This window comes from Triturus cristatus, chromosome 3_2 (assembly GCF_964204655.1).
Source record: "Triturus cristatus chromosome 3_2, aTriCri1.1, whole genome shotgun sequence".
Taxonomy (NCBI): Eukaryota; Metazoa; Chordata; class Amphibia; order Caudata; family Salamandridae; genus Triturus; species Triturus cristatus.
In genome coordinates, this window is record NC_140584.1 from 176,951,196 (window position 1) to 176,963,562 (window position 12,367).

A 12,367-nucleotide genomic window follows, 5' to 3' on the forward strand; every position below is an offset into this window, starting at 1 on the left:
CTCAAGTGCATCCTGCTCAACACCCGCTCCGTCCACAGACACACCATCGAACTCTGGAACCTCCTAGACGCCACAGCCCCTGACGTTGCCTTCCTCACGGAGACCTGGATGAACGCCTCTTCAGCTCCCGACATCGCCATCGCTATCCCAGAGGGCTACAAGATCGTCCGGAGGGACCGAAACGCCAACCAGATGGGAGGAGGCATCGCCATCATCCACAGGAACGCCATCCGTCTCACGACCAGCATCGACAACACCCTGACCAGCGCCGAACACCTGCACTTCCAGATCCACACCAACCCGAACACCACCCTCAGAGGCACCCTGATCTACCGACCCCCTGGACCACGCACGCAATTCAGCGAGGACATCGCCGACTTCGTCAGCCCGCATGCCCTCCCCTCCGCTGACTACATCCTCCTGGGAGACCTCAACTTCCATCTGGAGAACAACAACGACCACAACACCAGCACCCTGCTCGACAACCTCGCCAACCTGGGACTCAAGCAACTGGTGTCCACCCCCACCCACCTCGCCGGACACACACTCGACGCCGTCTTCTCATCCAGCACAGACATCGACTTCAGCCACGCCACAGAGCTTCAATGGACGGACCACAGCTGCGTCCACTTCACCTTTAAGAGAACGACGACTCACCATCACCAGCAACAGGCCGCACGCAGAAGCTGGAACAAGATCACAGCAGACCAGCTCGCCACCTCCCTGAGCCAGCACCCTCCTGCCAGCTCAGCGAACCCCAGCCAGGCCGCCAACAACCTCACGAAGTGGATCAGCAACTGCGCGGACGAACTCGCCCCGCTGAGGACCCCGCCTAGCAGACCCGGCAGCAAGAAGGCCCCATGGTTCACCGACGAACTCAAGAGCTCCAAGAAGAACTGCCGAGCCCTCGAGAAAGTCTGGAAAAGGGAACCGACACCGGACAACAGAACCTCCTACAAACTTGCTACCCGGAAACACCACCAGCTGATCCGCGCCGCCAAGAAAACAGCATTCAAGGACCGGTTGGACAACAACGCACACAACGGCAAGGAACTCTTCAACATCGTGAAAGAGCTTTCCAACCCCAGCGCAGGAAACAACGACATCACCCCATCGCAAGACCTCTGCAACTCCCTCGCCTCATACTTCCACAACAAGATCACGGACATACACAGTAGCTTCAACAACCAACCAACGCACACCATGACCGTCCAACCACCCCCACCCACCACCACCCTCCACGCCTGGACCCCGATCAGCACCGAAGACACCATCCGCACGATGAACTCCATCCACTCCGGATCACCGACCGACCCCTGCCCTCACCACGTCTTCAACAAGGCCGACGCTGTCATCGCACCCCACCTGCGAGACATCATCAACACATCCTTCGACACCGCCACCTTCCCCGAGAGCTGGAAACACGCCGAACTCAGCGCTCTACTCAAGAAACCAACAGCGGACCCCACCGACCTCAAGAACTACCGCCCCATCTCGCTTCTCCCGTTTCCAGCCAAAGTCATCGAGAAGACAGTCAACAAGCAGATGGCAGCCTTCCTCGAGACGAACGGATCCCTCGACCCCTCACAGTCCGGCTTCCGAGCCAAACACAGCACCGAGACCGCCCTCATCGCCGCCACCGATGACATCCGAGCCCTGATGGACAATGGAGAAACAGCGGCCCTCATCCTCCTAGACCTCTACGCGGCTTTCGACACGGTCTGCCACCGCACCCTAGTACGGCGCCTCAGCAACATCGGAATCAAGGACAAGGCGCTGGAATGGATCATCTCCTTCCTCGACGGAAGAACACAGAGAGTCCGCCTACCACCGTACAAGTCAGAGGCCTCCGAAGTCATCTGCGGCGTCCCCCAAGGATCATCTCTGAGCCCCACCCTCTTCAACGTCTACATGAGCCCCCTCGCGGCCATCGTACGCAAACACAACCTCAGCATAATCTCCTACGCCGACGACACCCAGCTGATCCTCTCCCTGACCAACGACCCCGCCGCCGCCAGAGCCAACCTGCACGAAGGGATGAAAGAGGTAGCCGAGTGGATGACGACCAGCCGCCTGAAACTGAACTCGGACAAGACGGAGGTCCTCATCCTGGGCTCCTCACCCTCCGCCTGGGACGACTCCTGGTGGCCTCCCGCCCTGGGCACCGCACCCAAACCGACAGACCATGCACGTAACCTGGGCTTCATCCTGGACTCCTCCCTCTCCATGACCAGGCAGGTCAACAACGTCTCCTCGGCGTGCTTCAACATCCTACGCATACTACGGAAGATCTTCTGGTGGATCCCCACAGAGACCAGGAAGACCGTCACCCAGGCCCTCGTCACCAGCCGACTGGACTACGGTAACGCCCTCTACGCCGGTACCACCGCCAAGCTCCAGAAGAGACTCCAGCGGATCCAGAACGCCTCAGCCAGACTCATCCTCGACATCCCACGATCCAGCCACATCTCCGGACATCTGAGAGACCTTCACTGGCTCCCCGTCAACAAGAGAATCACCTTCCGCCTCCTCACCCACGCACACAAAGCCCTACACGACCAAGGCCCGAGCTACCTCAACAGCCGAGTCAACTTCTACGCTCCCACACGCCACCTCCGATCAGCCAACCACGCCCTCGCCGCCGTCCCCCGCATCCGAAGAGCGACTACAGGAGGAAGGTCCTTCTCCTACCTGGCCGCCAAGACCTGGAACTCCCTCCCGACCGACCTGCGCCTGACCCAAGACCACCTCTCCTTCAGGAAGAAGCTGAAGACCTGGCTATTCGAGCAGTAGCGGCACCCCCCCCCCCCAGCGCCTTGAGACCCTACGGGTATGTAGCGCGCTTTATAAGTGTCACTGATTGATTGATTGATTGGTAGTGTTTGAGGGTTCCTCTGTTAGAGTTGCGGTATTATATTTCAGTTAGTGTAGGACCCTAGCAAGGAAAATGTTGACGTAATAATCCCTGCACTTTTTCATGACTGCATATTGTCATGAATTGCAGTTAGAAGTTTGCTTACCTTCGGGACATTCATACTTGGACAGACTCATCATGGGTGTGCCTGAGCTGAGGAGTTGCTGCCCTAATCTGAAGATTTAGCATGATGGTATGATACTAACTTGTTTGCTCCTATTTTGACAGTTAATGATTTGCACTTGAGGAATGTTTGCTCTAACAGTTAAGTCCCTTTAAACAACATTATCAACCACTTTGTTAAGGCCACTGCATACAACCATTAATTTTGTCATGTCCTTGTCAAAGCCACATTGAACAAAGCCAAGTGGAGGTTAGGCCTTCAGTGCATTTTAAACATGAATGGTCTAATGGTCTTATACTCCCTCTCGTTCATTAGCCAGTCAAGCAATGACGCCATCACTGACAAAGGCAGACATTGTATCTATTGCCCTTTCTAGGCCATGTTTATATTTGGACCAATAATGACCTGTTGTGGAGGCTTTACAGAGCAGCATAACACATTACTATGTCAGGGACCGTGGCAAAAATGAAGACTTCATTGCATCAGGCAGGACTGCTGTAAGGTCTGCCTCAGCTGAGATGCACGCGAGCTCCTCTGATTCATAGTCCAAATTAACCAAAGCAAATTATGATCATTACAATCTCATAAATTCATGGGCCACCTGTTTCACTAGTTCTGTGAGCTGTAAACTTATTAGGAAAGCCTTGTTTCATTAATCCGCACAGAACATTTGTGTAAGCAGTGATTACTTAAACTGATGGTGCAGCTGGCAATCTTGTCCTTTGCACTGGAGTCTCTTGAGAAAATTACTCAAGCAATAATTTAAGGTGCTCTGTGAAAGCACCAGGCTGGGTCTAACTGTAGGGATGCTACTATTTTCGGCCAATATTTAACTTCTTCATGAGCGCAATTTCCTGTTTATAAGTTGAAAGGTCTGTGTGCCCCTCATGGAGAGTTATTCCTATTCAGAATCTCATTAGGCCATGCACTGAATTGGTGGGGGGATATAAAGAGTTTGGGATATCCAATTATATTTGGCATCTAAATCTAGCTGTCATGAGCTGTCATGAGTTATTCCTCCAAGAACGGGTGCTATCATTCAGGCCCAAGAAAACTAAGTCCAAACCTGCATGTTCTTCTTCCATCTGGGGCAAATACTAGAGTCAAATCTGCAACCATGTATCACCAGCTTGAAGTGTGGTAAAAGGGTAGAGGGGCTGCAAAGAGGCTTTGTAGTGGGTGCAGCAGCCAAGGGATGGGGAGGATGGGGCGGATAGGTCCACGCTGAGGGGAGATTTGCCTGTGCCCTCATCCTGCTCTGTCTGCGCATATGGGCACTTTGTGCCAAGGCCTCTGTGTATAACTGGCTTTCCTTCATTTGGGGGGGGGGCAGAGGGTGGGAGTTAATCCATCAGTCAGTACAGGCTCTGCCAATGCTCAGGGATTTTGTAACAGAGGATATGGGTCCTTATAGAGCAGGCCGGAGAGATCATGGACAGCTGCACCTATGGGCTGCAGCAGTGGTTGTGGGGGGGGGAGAGGGGGTAGGAACCTGGCTGTATTCTTGTGTTCTTCCCAAAGCTCTTATACTTCCACAACCTTTCTCAGGTTTCCCGGTGCGCTGAATGTCATTTAGTGAATTTGAGTCTTGTATGGATGGGCCCAGAATTACCAGGTCTGAAGAACACATATCTAGGTTTACTGCATGAAGTTTTTGCTGACCACTTCACTTTAGGGGTGGAAACATCAAGTTACTCAGAATGCCCATAGTAGTATTCTGTCAGTTATACTACTCCGGGCCACTTGCGATGACGGCCTCTATACGATGCAGCCACAGCTTCCTACTCTCTTCCATCAAGCCCTTCCTTCATTTTTATAAGCATGGTTGCAGGCTCATATTCCTTCTTTGTTTTATGGAATAAAGTAGTTCCTCACAGCCCAGAGTGGCTGATGTGTGAATGGACTCGCTTAACTTCTCATTTTTGTGTAAAGACCCTCTTTTATTGACTTTGACAATGGAGTACATGTAAATAGCCAAGGGCATTTTATTAACCTTTAAGTTTATGCACTAAATATGTACTTCATATTTTTCTTTTTCCACATCTACTTTCTATATTGAATTTCAAAGGGAAATAAATTAGAGTTTAAGGATACTTTTTTCGGGTCCAATATCCAGAGAGCCCTCCTACACAATATCATATCAAAAGACAGCCAAAGGGTGTTCAGACAAATAAATCGACCTTTAGGTTTTATGGTACTTATTATACTTGACATGTTAGTCTGTATTAATCCTTATATATTTAATATTGATTGTATCTCCTTTTATCCATATGAGTATTGAGTTCTGAGATCAAATGAAGTCAAAACTAGTATATTTTCACATTTATTTAACCAATAAATGTACACTCATACTTGACAGGTTTCAATATTATGAATTTACGTAGTTGAAATATCATTACACGTCTTAAAATAAATATGCCCAGTCTTGTATCAACCTTTTGCACATTTACAGCTGTTTAAACCTCATTAGCAAACGTCTCCTTTTTAACTTCCTTACCTGTCAGTCCTGACAGTTATTGACCTTGTACTTGCCAGCTTTTAGAACCATTGTAAAAAGAATGTCCATGTCTATACGTTTAAAAATAAATAAAAACTGGAAATAGATTATTTTATGTGTAGTTATCTGTAAAATTCTGTAAAAGTGGAAAAGGGAGCCTTTTTATTCGCTGGATCTGGTGGCTCAGTGGGCTAATGCGTTCACTGCTGGAGCCTGTGTTTGACTTCATAGTCACAGGTTCAAATACTGGTGGGTACACTCAGCCTTTTATCCATATGAGGTCGATAAAATGAGTACTATTGAATTGGGTAACAATAAACATCTGTTATTCAGGCCCAAGATACCTATAGGTAAACGTGCGCTTTACAAATACACATGTTACCTTAATACAAATAATGGAGGAATTAAATCATGATGGTGACAGAGCCAGAAGCATCTGTGTCTCTTCTACTTGGGACCCAATAAGGCTCTGCCTCTCCACAGCCTCCCCCAGAGTTTAGGAGGGCCTAACCTTTAGCATCCGTGTCCCACAATTTGGCAGCGGGGCAGAAGAGCCTTGAAAGACCACGGACAGCGGTTTGTGACTCATATCACCAAGAGCTCTAGAATGGTGCTCATCTGAAATGGTGCAAGGATTTAGGAGTGACCAGAGAAGCCTTCCCGTCTCTGAGCTTGAGTAAGTGTGTTTGGCTGACAGGGAGTGAGGAGTTCCCCAGTAGCAGAATGCTGGCCAAAGCACCCCTCAGTACACGGAGGGGCTTCAGTATGGTCTTATCATTAGAGATGCGTATGCAAAGGTGATAGAATTGAATGTTTAGCCATTGGTGATGAAAACACTTTACTGAAAGGTCAAACTCATGAACTGGGAAATTTCTCCAGAAGACTCCAAATCTGGACCCAAGGGGTACTATTAGAGGCAGATAGAGATGACATAGAAAGTTTTGTTAGGCACTTCTTTTTACACAACTTTTTGAATTCAGGGAACACGACATTCATTTAAACAGAACCCAGAGAGTGGGGTTTAGTCAGAACTATATGCATAACTTGAAACCAAAAGAGGAAAATATTGGGGCTGCACGAACTAAAAGTGGCATTGAGTGAACCCGTTCCAAGCCCTTCACTCTTCACCCAACAAAAATGGTGAGAATTCTACTCTGTGACAGAGTTCCTAAATAAGAAAGCATCCGCTTCTAATCTGGTCGACCCTTCCACCTTATATTCCTGCCAAATGGCCACCTTCATTAAAATAAATCTCTAATTGAGGCAAAAGGTTTCTTGGTCAGTGAAGTGGCCCTTAGCAACAGCACAACCCCTCACCCCCCCCCAAGGCTATACCAGGGACTCATAGGGTGGATGTAAGCGGAACTACTACTTGACTCGGGACTTTGCCTAATTTAATTCTTTCTTCAAGTTATCTCAAGCTGGAGTGGAATTGTAGGTACAGTTCATTTATAAAAATGATGAGGGGATGTGATACAAGTTCAGTCATGTTCAAGATTATGGAGAAAATCTTCTATTCAAGTCACCAGCTTATTAATACTTCTCCATGGAAGAAATAGAAGTGACCAACAAGGGATTCATAGGCAGAAAACAGGTTCCATCCATTCATAATGCCGGCCATCTTAAAATATCTAGTTGTAACTTGGACTGAAATTAATGTTAAGGCTGTTTCAGACAACAAATCCATCACAGTAGAACTGCAACTCCCTTACTTTGAAAAAACAGCAACCCAATGGATACTAAGAGGCCCAATCACCCAAAAACTAACACAATAAGAAAGAATTGTAGGGGGCACTTATGCATTGCCTAGTCAAAAAATAGTAAGATAATGCAAATATTTGCACCCTTTAAAAGGCATTTAAGGTGGTCATCGGGGTAGAACTGATGAAACTGGCAACTAGAATAAATATGGAGGAGAGAAGGGATGATGGATGTGGGGCAAAGTTAAAGGAACTAAAAACGATCCACAAAAGAAGAGACTGGTGCAAGCTCACCATAGTAAGGACACAGCACAGAATACTAGACACAGATAAATCAGCATTCACCTTCTTCCAGACAAAAGAAAAATCCTACGTAGGTTGGAAAAAAGCTTTCATGCTCGAGACATTGATTACTGTGATTCCCCAAACCAAGGAAAGATACATGCCTGTCTGAGTCTTATAGATCAATTTCCCTCATCAATGTGGATGCTAAATTGTTTACTGGAATTCTGGCCCAAAGGGGAATTACTTTAATGCCTGGGACAATCGCCCTGATCAATCAGGCTTCATACCTGACTGGAATTGCAGTGAAAAACCTTTTGCTCATCATTAATAAGGTGAAACATCAGGTATAAATGCCTTGCTGTTAGCAATTCATGCTAAGAAGGTGTTTGACTAAGTTTACTGACCTGGAAGAGAGCTGTAGCAGATTCAGATCAGGTCCCGAGTTCTGCAGATGGGTTCTCTGTGATTATAACAAGCCAAAGGTAAAGAGTAGAATATTGGTATTCCTTCCAGCTGGAACACCATGCAGGGTTGTACAGGGTGGGCTGTCCCCTATCCCTTCTTAACTTTGCTTTGTACATGGATTCGGATACAAACAGAGACAGAGAGGGTAAAGATGAATGCTGCTATAACAGGATTTAAATTAAATACATGTACTTATTATGTAAACCATTTGTTTTCTAGTGTCTCTCCAAAATCTGGGTACTCCCTCCTCAAGCTGATAACAGCAATTATATATTTTGTGGAAGTTTCTGGACTAATTCCACATCTACACACGTCCAAAACTCCCAACATAACAGTTCCACCGGACCAGCAACTGCCTCTTAAGGACAACTTCCTTATACCAGAGCTTCCACCTCATTTCCATATTTAGGTACCCAATCCACAAATACATGCTTCAACCATTCTACACACAGTCTGCAAAGAGCTACAAAGTTTGGCTTGGCCAAGGCTTTTTTCTGGGTAGGAAGAATCACAGTCATTACAATGCACATTTTCCTGTCGATCCGCTTTGTTTTACATTTGCTTCCCCTGCAGCTGCCTGCAGCAACCCTAAAGAAAATAAAATAGGCTGTAATGTAAACATCAAATGGCCTGGGAGAAAGCACAAAGAACACACAGACGCACCCAGAGACACATAGAGGCAGGGAGTCTGAGACTTCCTGAGTATTATTTCCTACTACCAGATATTTCAATTAAAATACACGGTATCTATTGCTCCACTACATACAACTCATGATAACCTCCATATTAGGAATTACTACTGCTGAGATTGTTCAAGCAGGTAGGCAGATGTGAGTGTACCTGGGAAACTACACCCAATCAAATGAAACATGATCTGCAGCTATCTTCATAAATAAGGTGTATCCATGCCCTTACCAATGTAGTTTGAGAGTAGAAGGCCATAGTTTTATCACACAATACATTATACTTTCACTCCCACAGATTACCCCATGCCTCTATGTGAGTGATAGCAGCACTGCATGCTCATCCTCACTAGAGGCCACAACGGTCAACTAGGGGTTTATTTGATCATGGTGCTTGCAGAAGACTGAAACACAGGCAGAGTTTCTTAGATCATTTCAACCCACTCCAAAGTATTATGATGACTTTAGGTCTGATGTATATATAGCGAGTAAATTAAGCTTCTGTATCAGCAAGAAACATGTTACAAAGAAGGCAAAGTGTGAGTAAGGTAAGGGATCTTCTTTATTCGTGATGTAAATCTTGCCCAAAGTATTCCTGCCCTTAAAGCCTATCTCCATGGTGGTCATGCCCAATAAGGGTATGGGATCCCCATTGTAACCCCCCGGTTGTATGTCAGGGGGAAGTATGTCTTCTTGCCAGGAGGGAAAAGTTGGGAGAATACCTTGGCATCCACTAAGGTGAATGGGGAACAGGAATCTTCAAAGACCGTTACAGGTTTATTGTCCAAGTTGATATTGCAAGAAGGAAATTTAGCAGAGTCATCAGTATCTTTAACTTGAAAGACTAACTTGGTGTCAGTAGAGTATACTTGCTGAACTGACAACACTGATTTGGAACGCTGTTCCCTGCAAACCCTGTTCAATTGACCCCTTTTACCGCATTTATAGCACGTGACAGAACGGGCATGGCACACAGGATTGTTCACTAGATGGCTCGGGCTCCCACACCTGTAACACTTGAGTTTGGTACTGGAAGGGGACATATTGGAAGTCTTACTCTTAGTATCTTTGCCCACCTCGTGTTTGCTTATGGCATTGACCTCAGTCGATTTGTCCCCCTCTCCTTTCATGGCAACAATGCAGTCAGTCGTGTGCTCAATCCCGACAGCTATGTCAATGGCTTCTTTCAGATCAGGATTGGCTACCAGAAGTCTCTCCTGAATCTTAGGGTTGTTGGTGCATTTAACCAACTGATCCCTGATGAGGGACTCTTGCAAAGACTCAAACTTGCACCTATTTGCTAGACCCCTTAAAGCATCAATGAATGTTTTGACTTTTTCACTTTTACCTTGTGTCCTTGAAAATAATTTATGCCTTTCTAATACCACATTTTCTTCCCAAAATGTTTTTCAAGTTTATTAACTGCTACTAGGTAAACATTACCATCATCATCGCTATCACTTCCCTCTTCTACGGAGGCAGAGATATTATCATATTCCTTACGGCCCACAATACCTAAGTTGTGCGGTAAGGTATGAAGTTTGAGTATTGGTGAACATTTTTCCCCACCAATAGCAATAAGCTAGGACTCGAATACCCCAAACCATTGCTTTCATGGCAATAAAGGTTACCCCATCTCGTTTAGGAAAGGTGGAGGTTGTGACATATTAGCTGTTGCCATATTTGTACACAAATGGACAATGAGGAAAGTAAGAAGGTACACAACTGTTAAGCAATTCTAGGGAGGTACTTAGAATGAGAACAGCGAAACCAACCATAATGTTTAAGAAAAATGGAAGTCTGGTGAAGGTTCGCTAGATGGAAGCTGTGCCTGTCAGCGTGAAAAGGCAGGCAGCAAAAACTCAGGACAGTAACACCCCAATGAGTCAGGTTCCTACACTGTGACCATATAAAATGAAAAGCTGTGGTCATCAGCGAAAGTACTAAACAGCACCCAATTACGAAGGCACCTCACAACGGAGTGATACTCCCACGTTGTGACTAACACTGACACTGTGCCCCTTGGCGTGAGGTAGCAGACAGCACCAGTGGAAAAAGGCTCTCACGCAGTGAAAGGAGAACTGCTGTGCCCGTCAGCGTGAGGAGGCAGGCTGTAAAACCACAGGATAAGGAATTAACAGAGGAGTCAGGCTCCCACACTGTGAAAGAATGCAGGCATCAGCTGTGCCCATCAGCGTGAGAAGACAGGCAGAAAACCACAGGAAGAGGGATTACAGCGGAGTCCGGCTCCCATGCTGTGAAGGAATGCATAGAAAACCAAAGGGGGTTCTGGCTCGAATGGCAGCAAGGCCAAACCAATTATAATGAAAGAACAGAATACAAGCCAATGCTGCGTGTAAATTTACCTACAATTCCCGTGACCTGAATGAAACAAGAACACTGACAACCGATTATTTCGTTGGATTTAATCCTATGAAAATTGTTTTTAGTTCACGTTCAAAAACATTTAAAACTGATACAGTACATATTCATTACACCACATATACAGAACTTAACTTGAAGATGACAATACTGAAAACATTTAGACACCACTGTGCTCATTCGCCCATAGGGCCAGCATTCATACCGTTCATACTACTCATGCATCCACACTAACATATAACATACGACAGAAATCTACAATTTGATAATCTTTACACATAGGTCATCAAACCACTATTGTACATAATGATGGGGCTTAATGCTGTTTTTTTACAAGATTGACCGTAGAAAAGACAAGGTCTACGCGTTTCGAATCCCTTAGTTGGCAGGGATTCTCATCAGGACCGACATAGGACTGCAAACAAAGCAGAAAAGAAAGATTTTACTAAGCTGACCCACTTTGTAAGTGCACAACCGCATGGTCAACAGGGGAGTCTTACCTTAGTCTAAGGAACGGAGAACTCAGTCACAACTCTAAAGAGAAAAGGAAGGAGAGCCAACTTGGTTACCTATTTCTGTGAAATCAACACTAGATCACCACCTGGTTAGTAATAGACACACCCATACAACATAGAGACAATACAACCACGTAGTCTAGTTATTAATAAAGAGGCTTACGGGTGTGTGGAGTTGTGTCTGGTTAACTGAAGGTGGTTCTGTCTAAAATCAGAAGCAACCACGGGCTTTTTTTCAGGCGTTGATTGATTCAAAACGATATCTAAAAGCAAGAGCAACAAGGATTCAAGGCGCGTCCTATCGCCTACAAAGATAAGATCCGAAATATTTTGAAAAAAGGTCTTAGAGCGCTTACCTCCGGGGTGGGAGTCAATGGAGGAAAGTGATGCTACTCGGTCAGCTGATGTCCCGAGCTAGGACTTGCACGGCGTGAGATTCGCCGGCCGTTTTGAGGTTCGGTAACGATTAAGTTCTCTGCAAGAGAATGGGAGGCTGCATCAAGTGACTGATACCAGGAAAAGTCCTACGGAGTTAGTACGGTCTATTTGGTATTGTTACCTGGAGAGCCGGCGTTGTCCGAGTCTCTGTATCTCTGGGAGTAAATCACCCGTTAGGTAGCTGTACTCCTATTGGGGCATTTTTACCCATGTGCAAAAGGGCGGGATCACGAAGGCTTCTGGGAGTCGTAGTCAGACCAACGATGTTGGGAGAATCGGTAGTTGGAGATGGATTTTCAGATTGCCGCGGCGCCAAAGTTAGCGCATGAATTTGGAGGAGAGCGTTAGTCGGACTGTGTCAAGT

The 12,367-nt window shown here is 46.3% G+C and overlaps 1 protein-coding gene across 1 annotated transcript in view; it reads left to right on the top strand.

Moving 5' to 3' along the window:
- The window catches only part of DPP10 (dipeptidyl peptidase like 10), a 1,675,128-nt gene that overhangs the window by 1,458,567 nt on the left and 204,194 nt on the right, over positions 1–12,367 (top strand). The gene's annotated exons all lie outside the window — the stretch shown is intronic.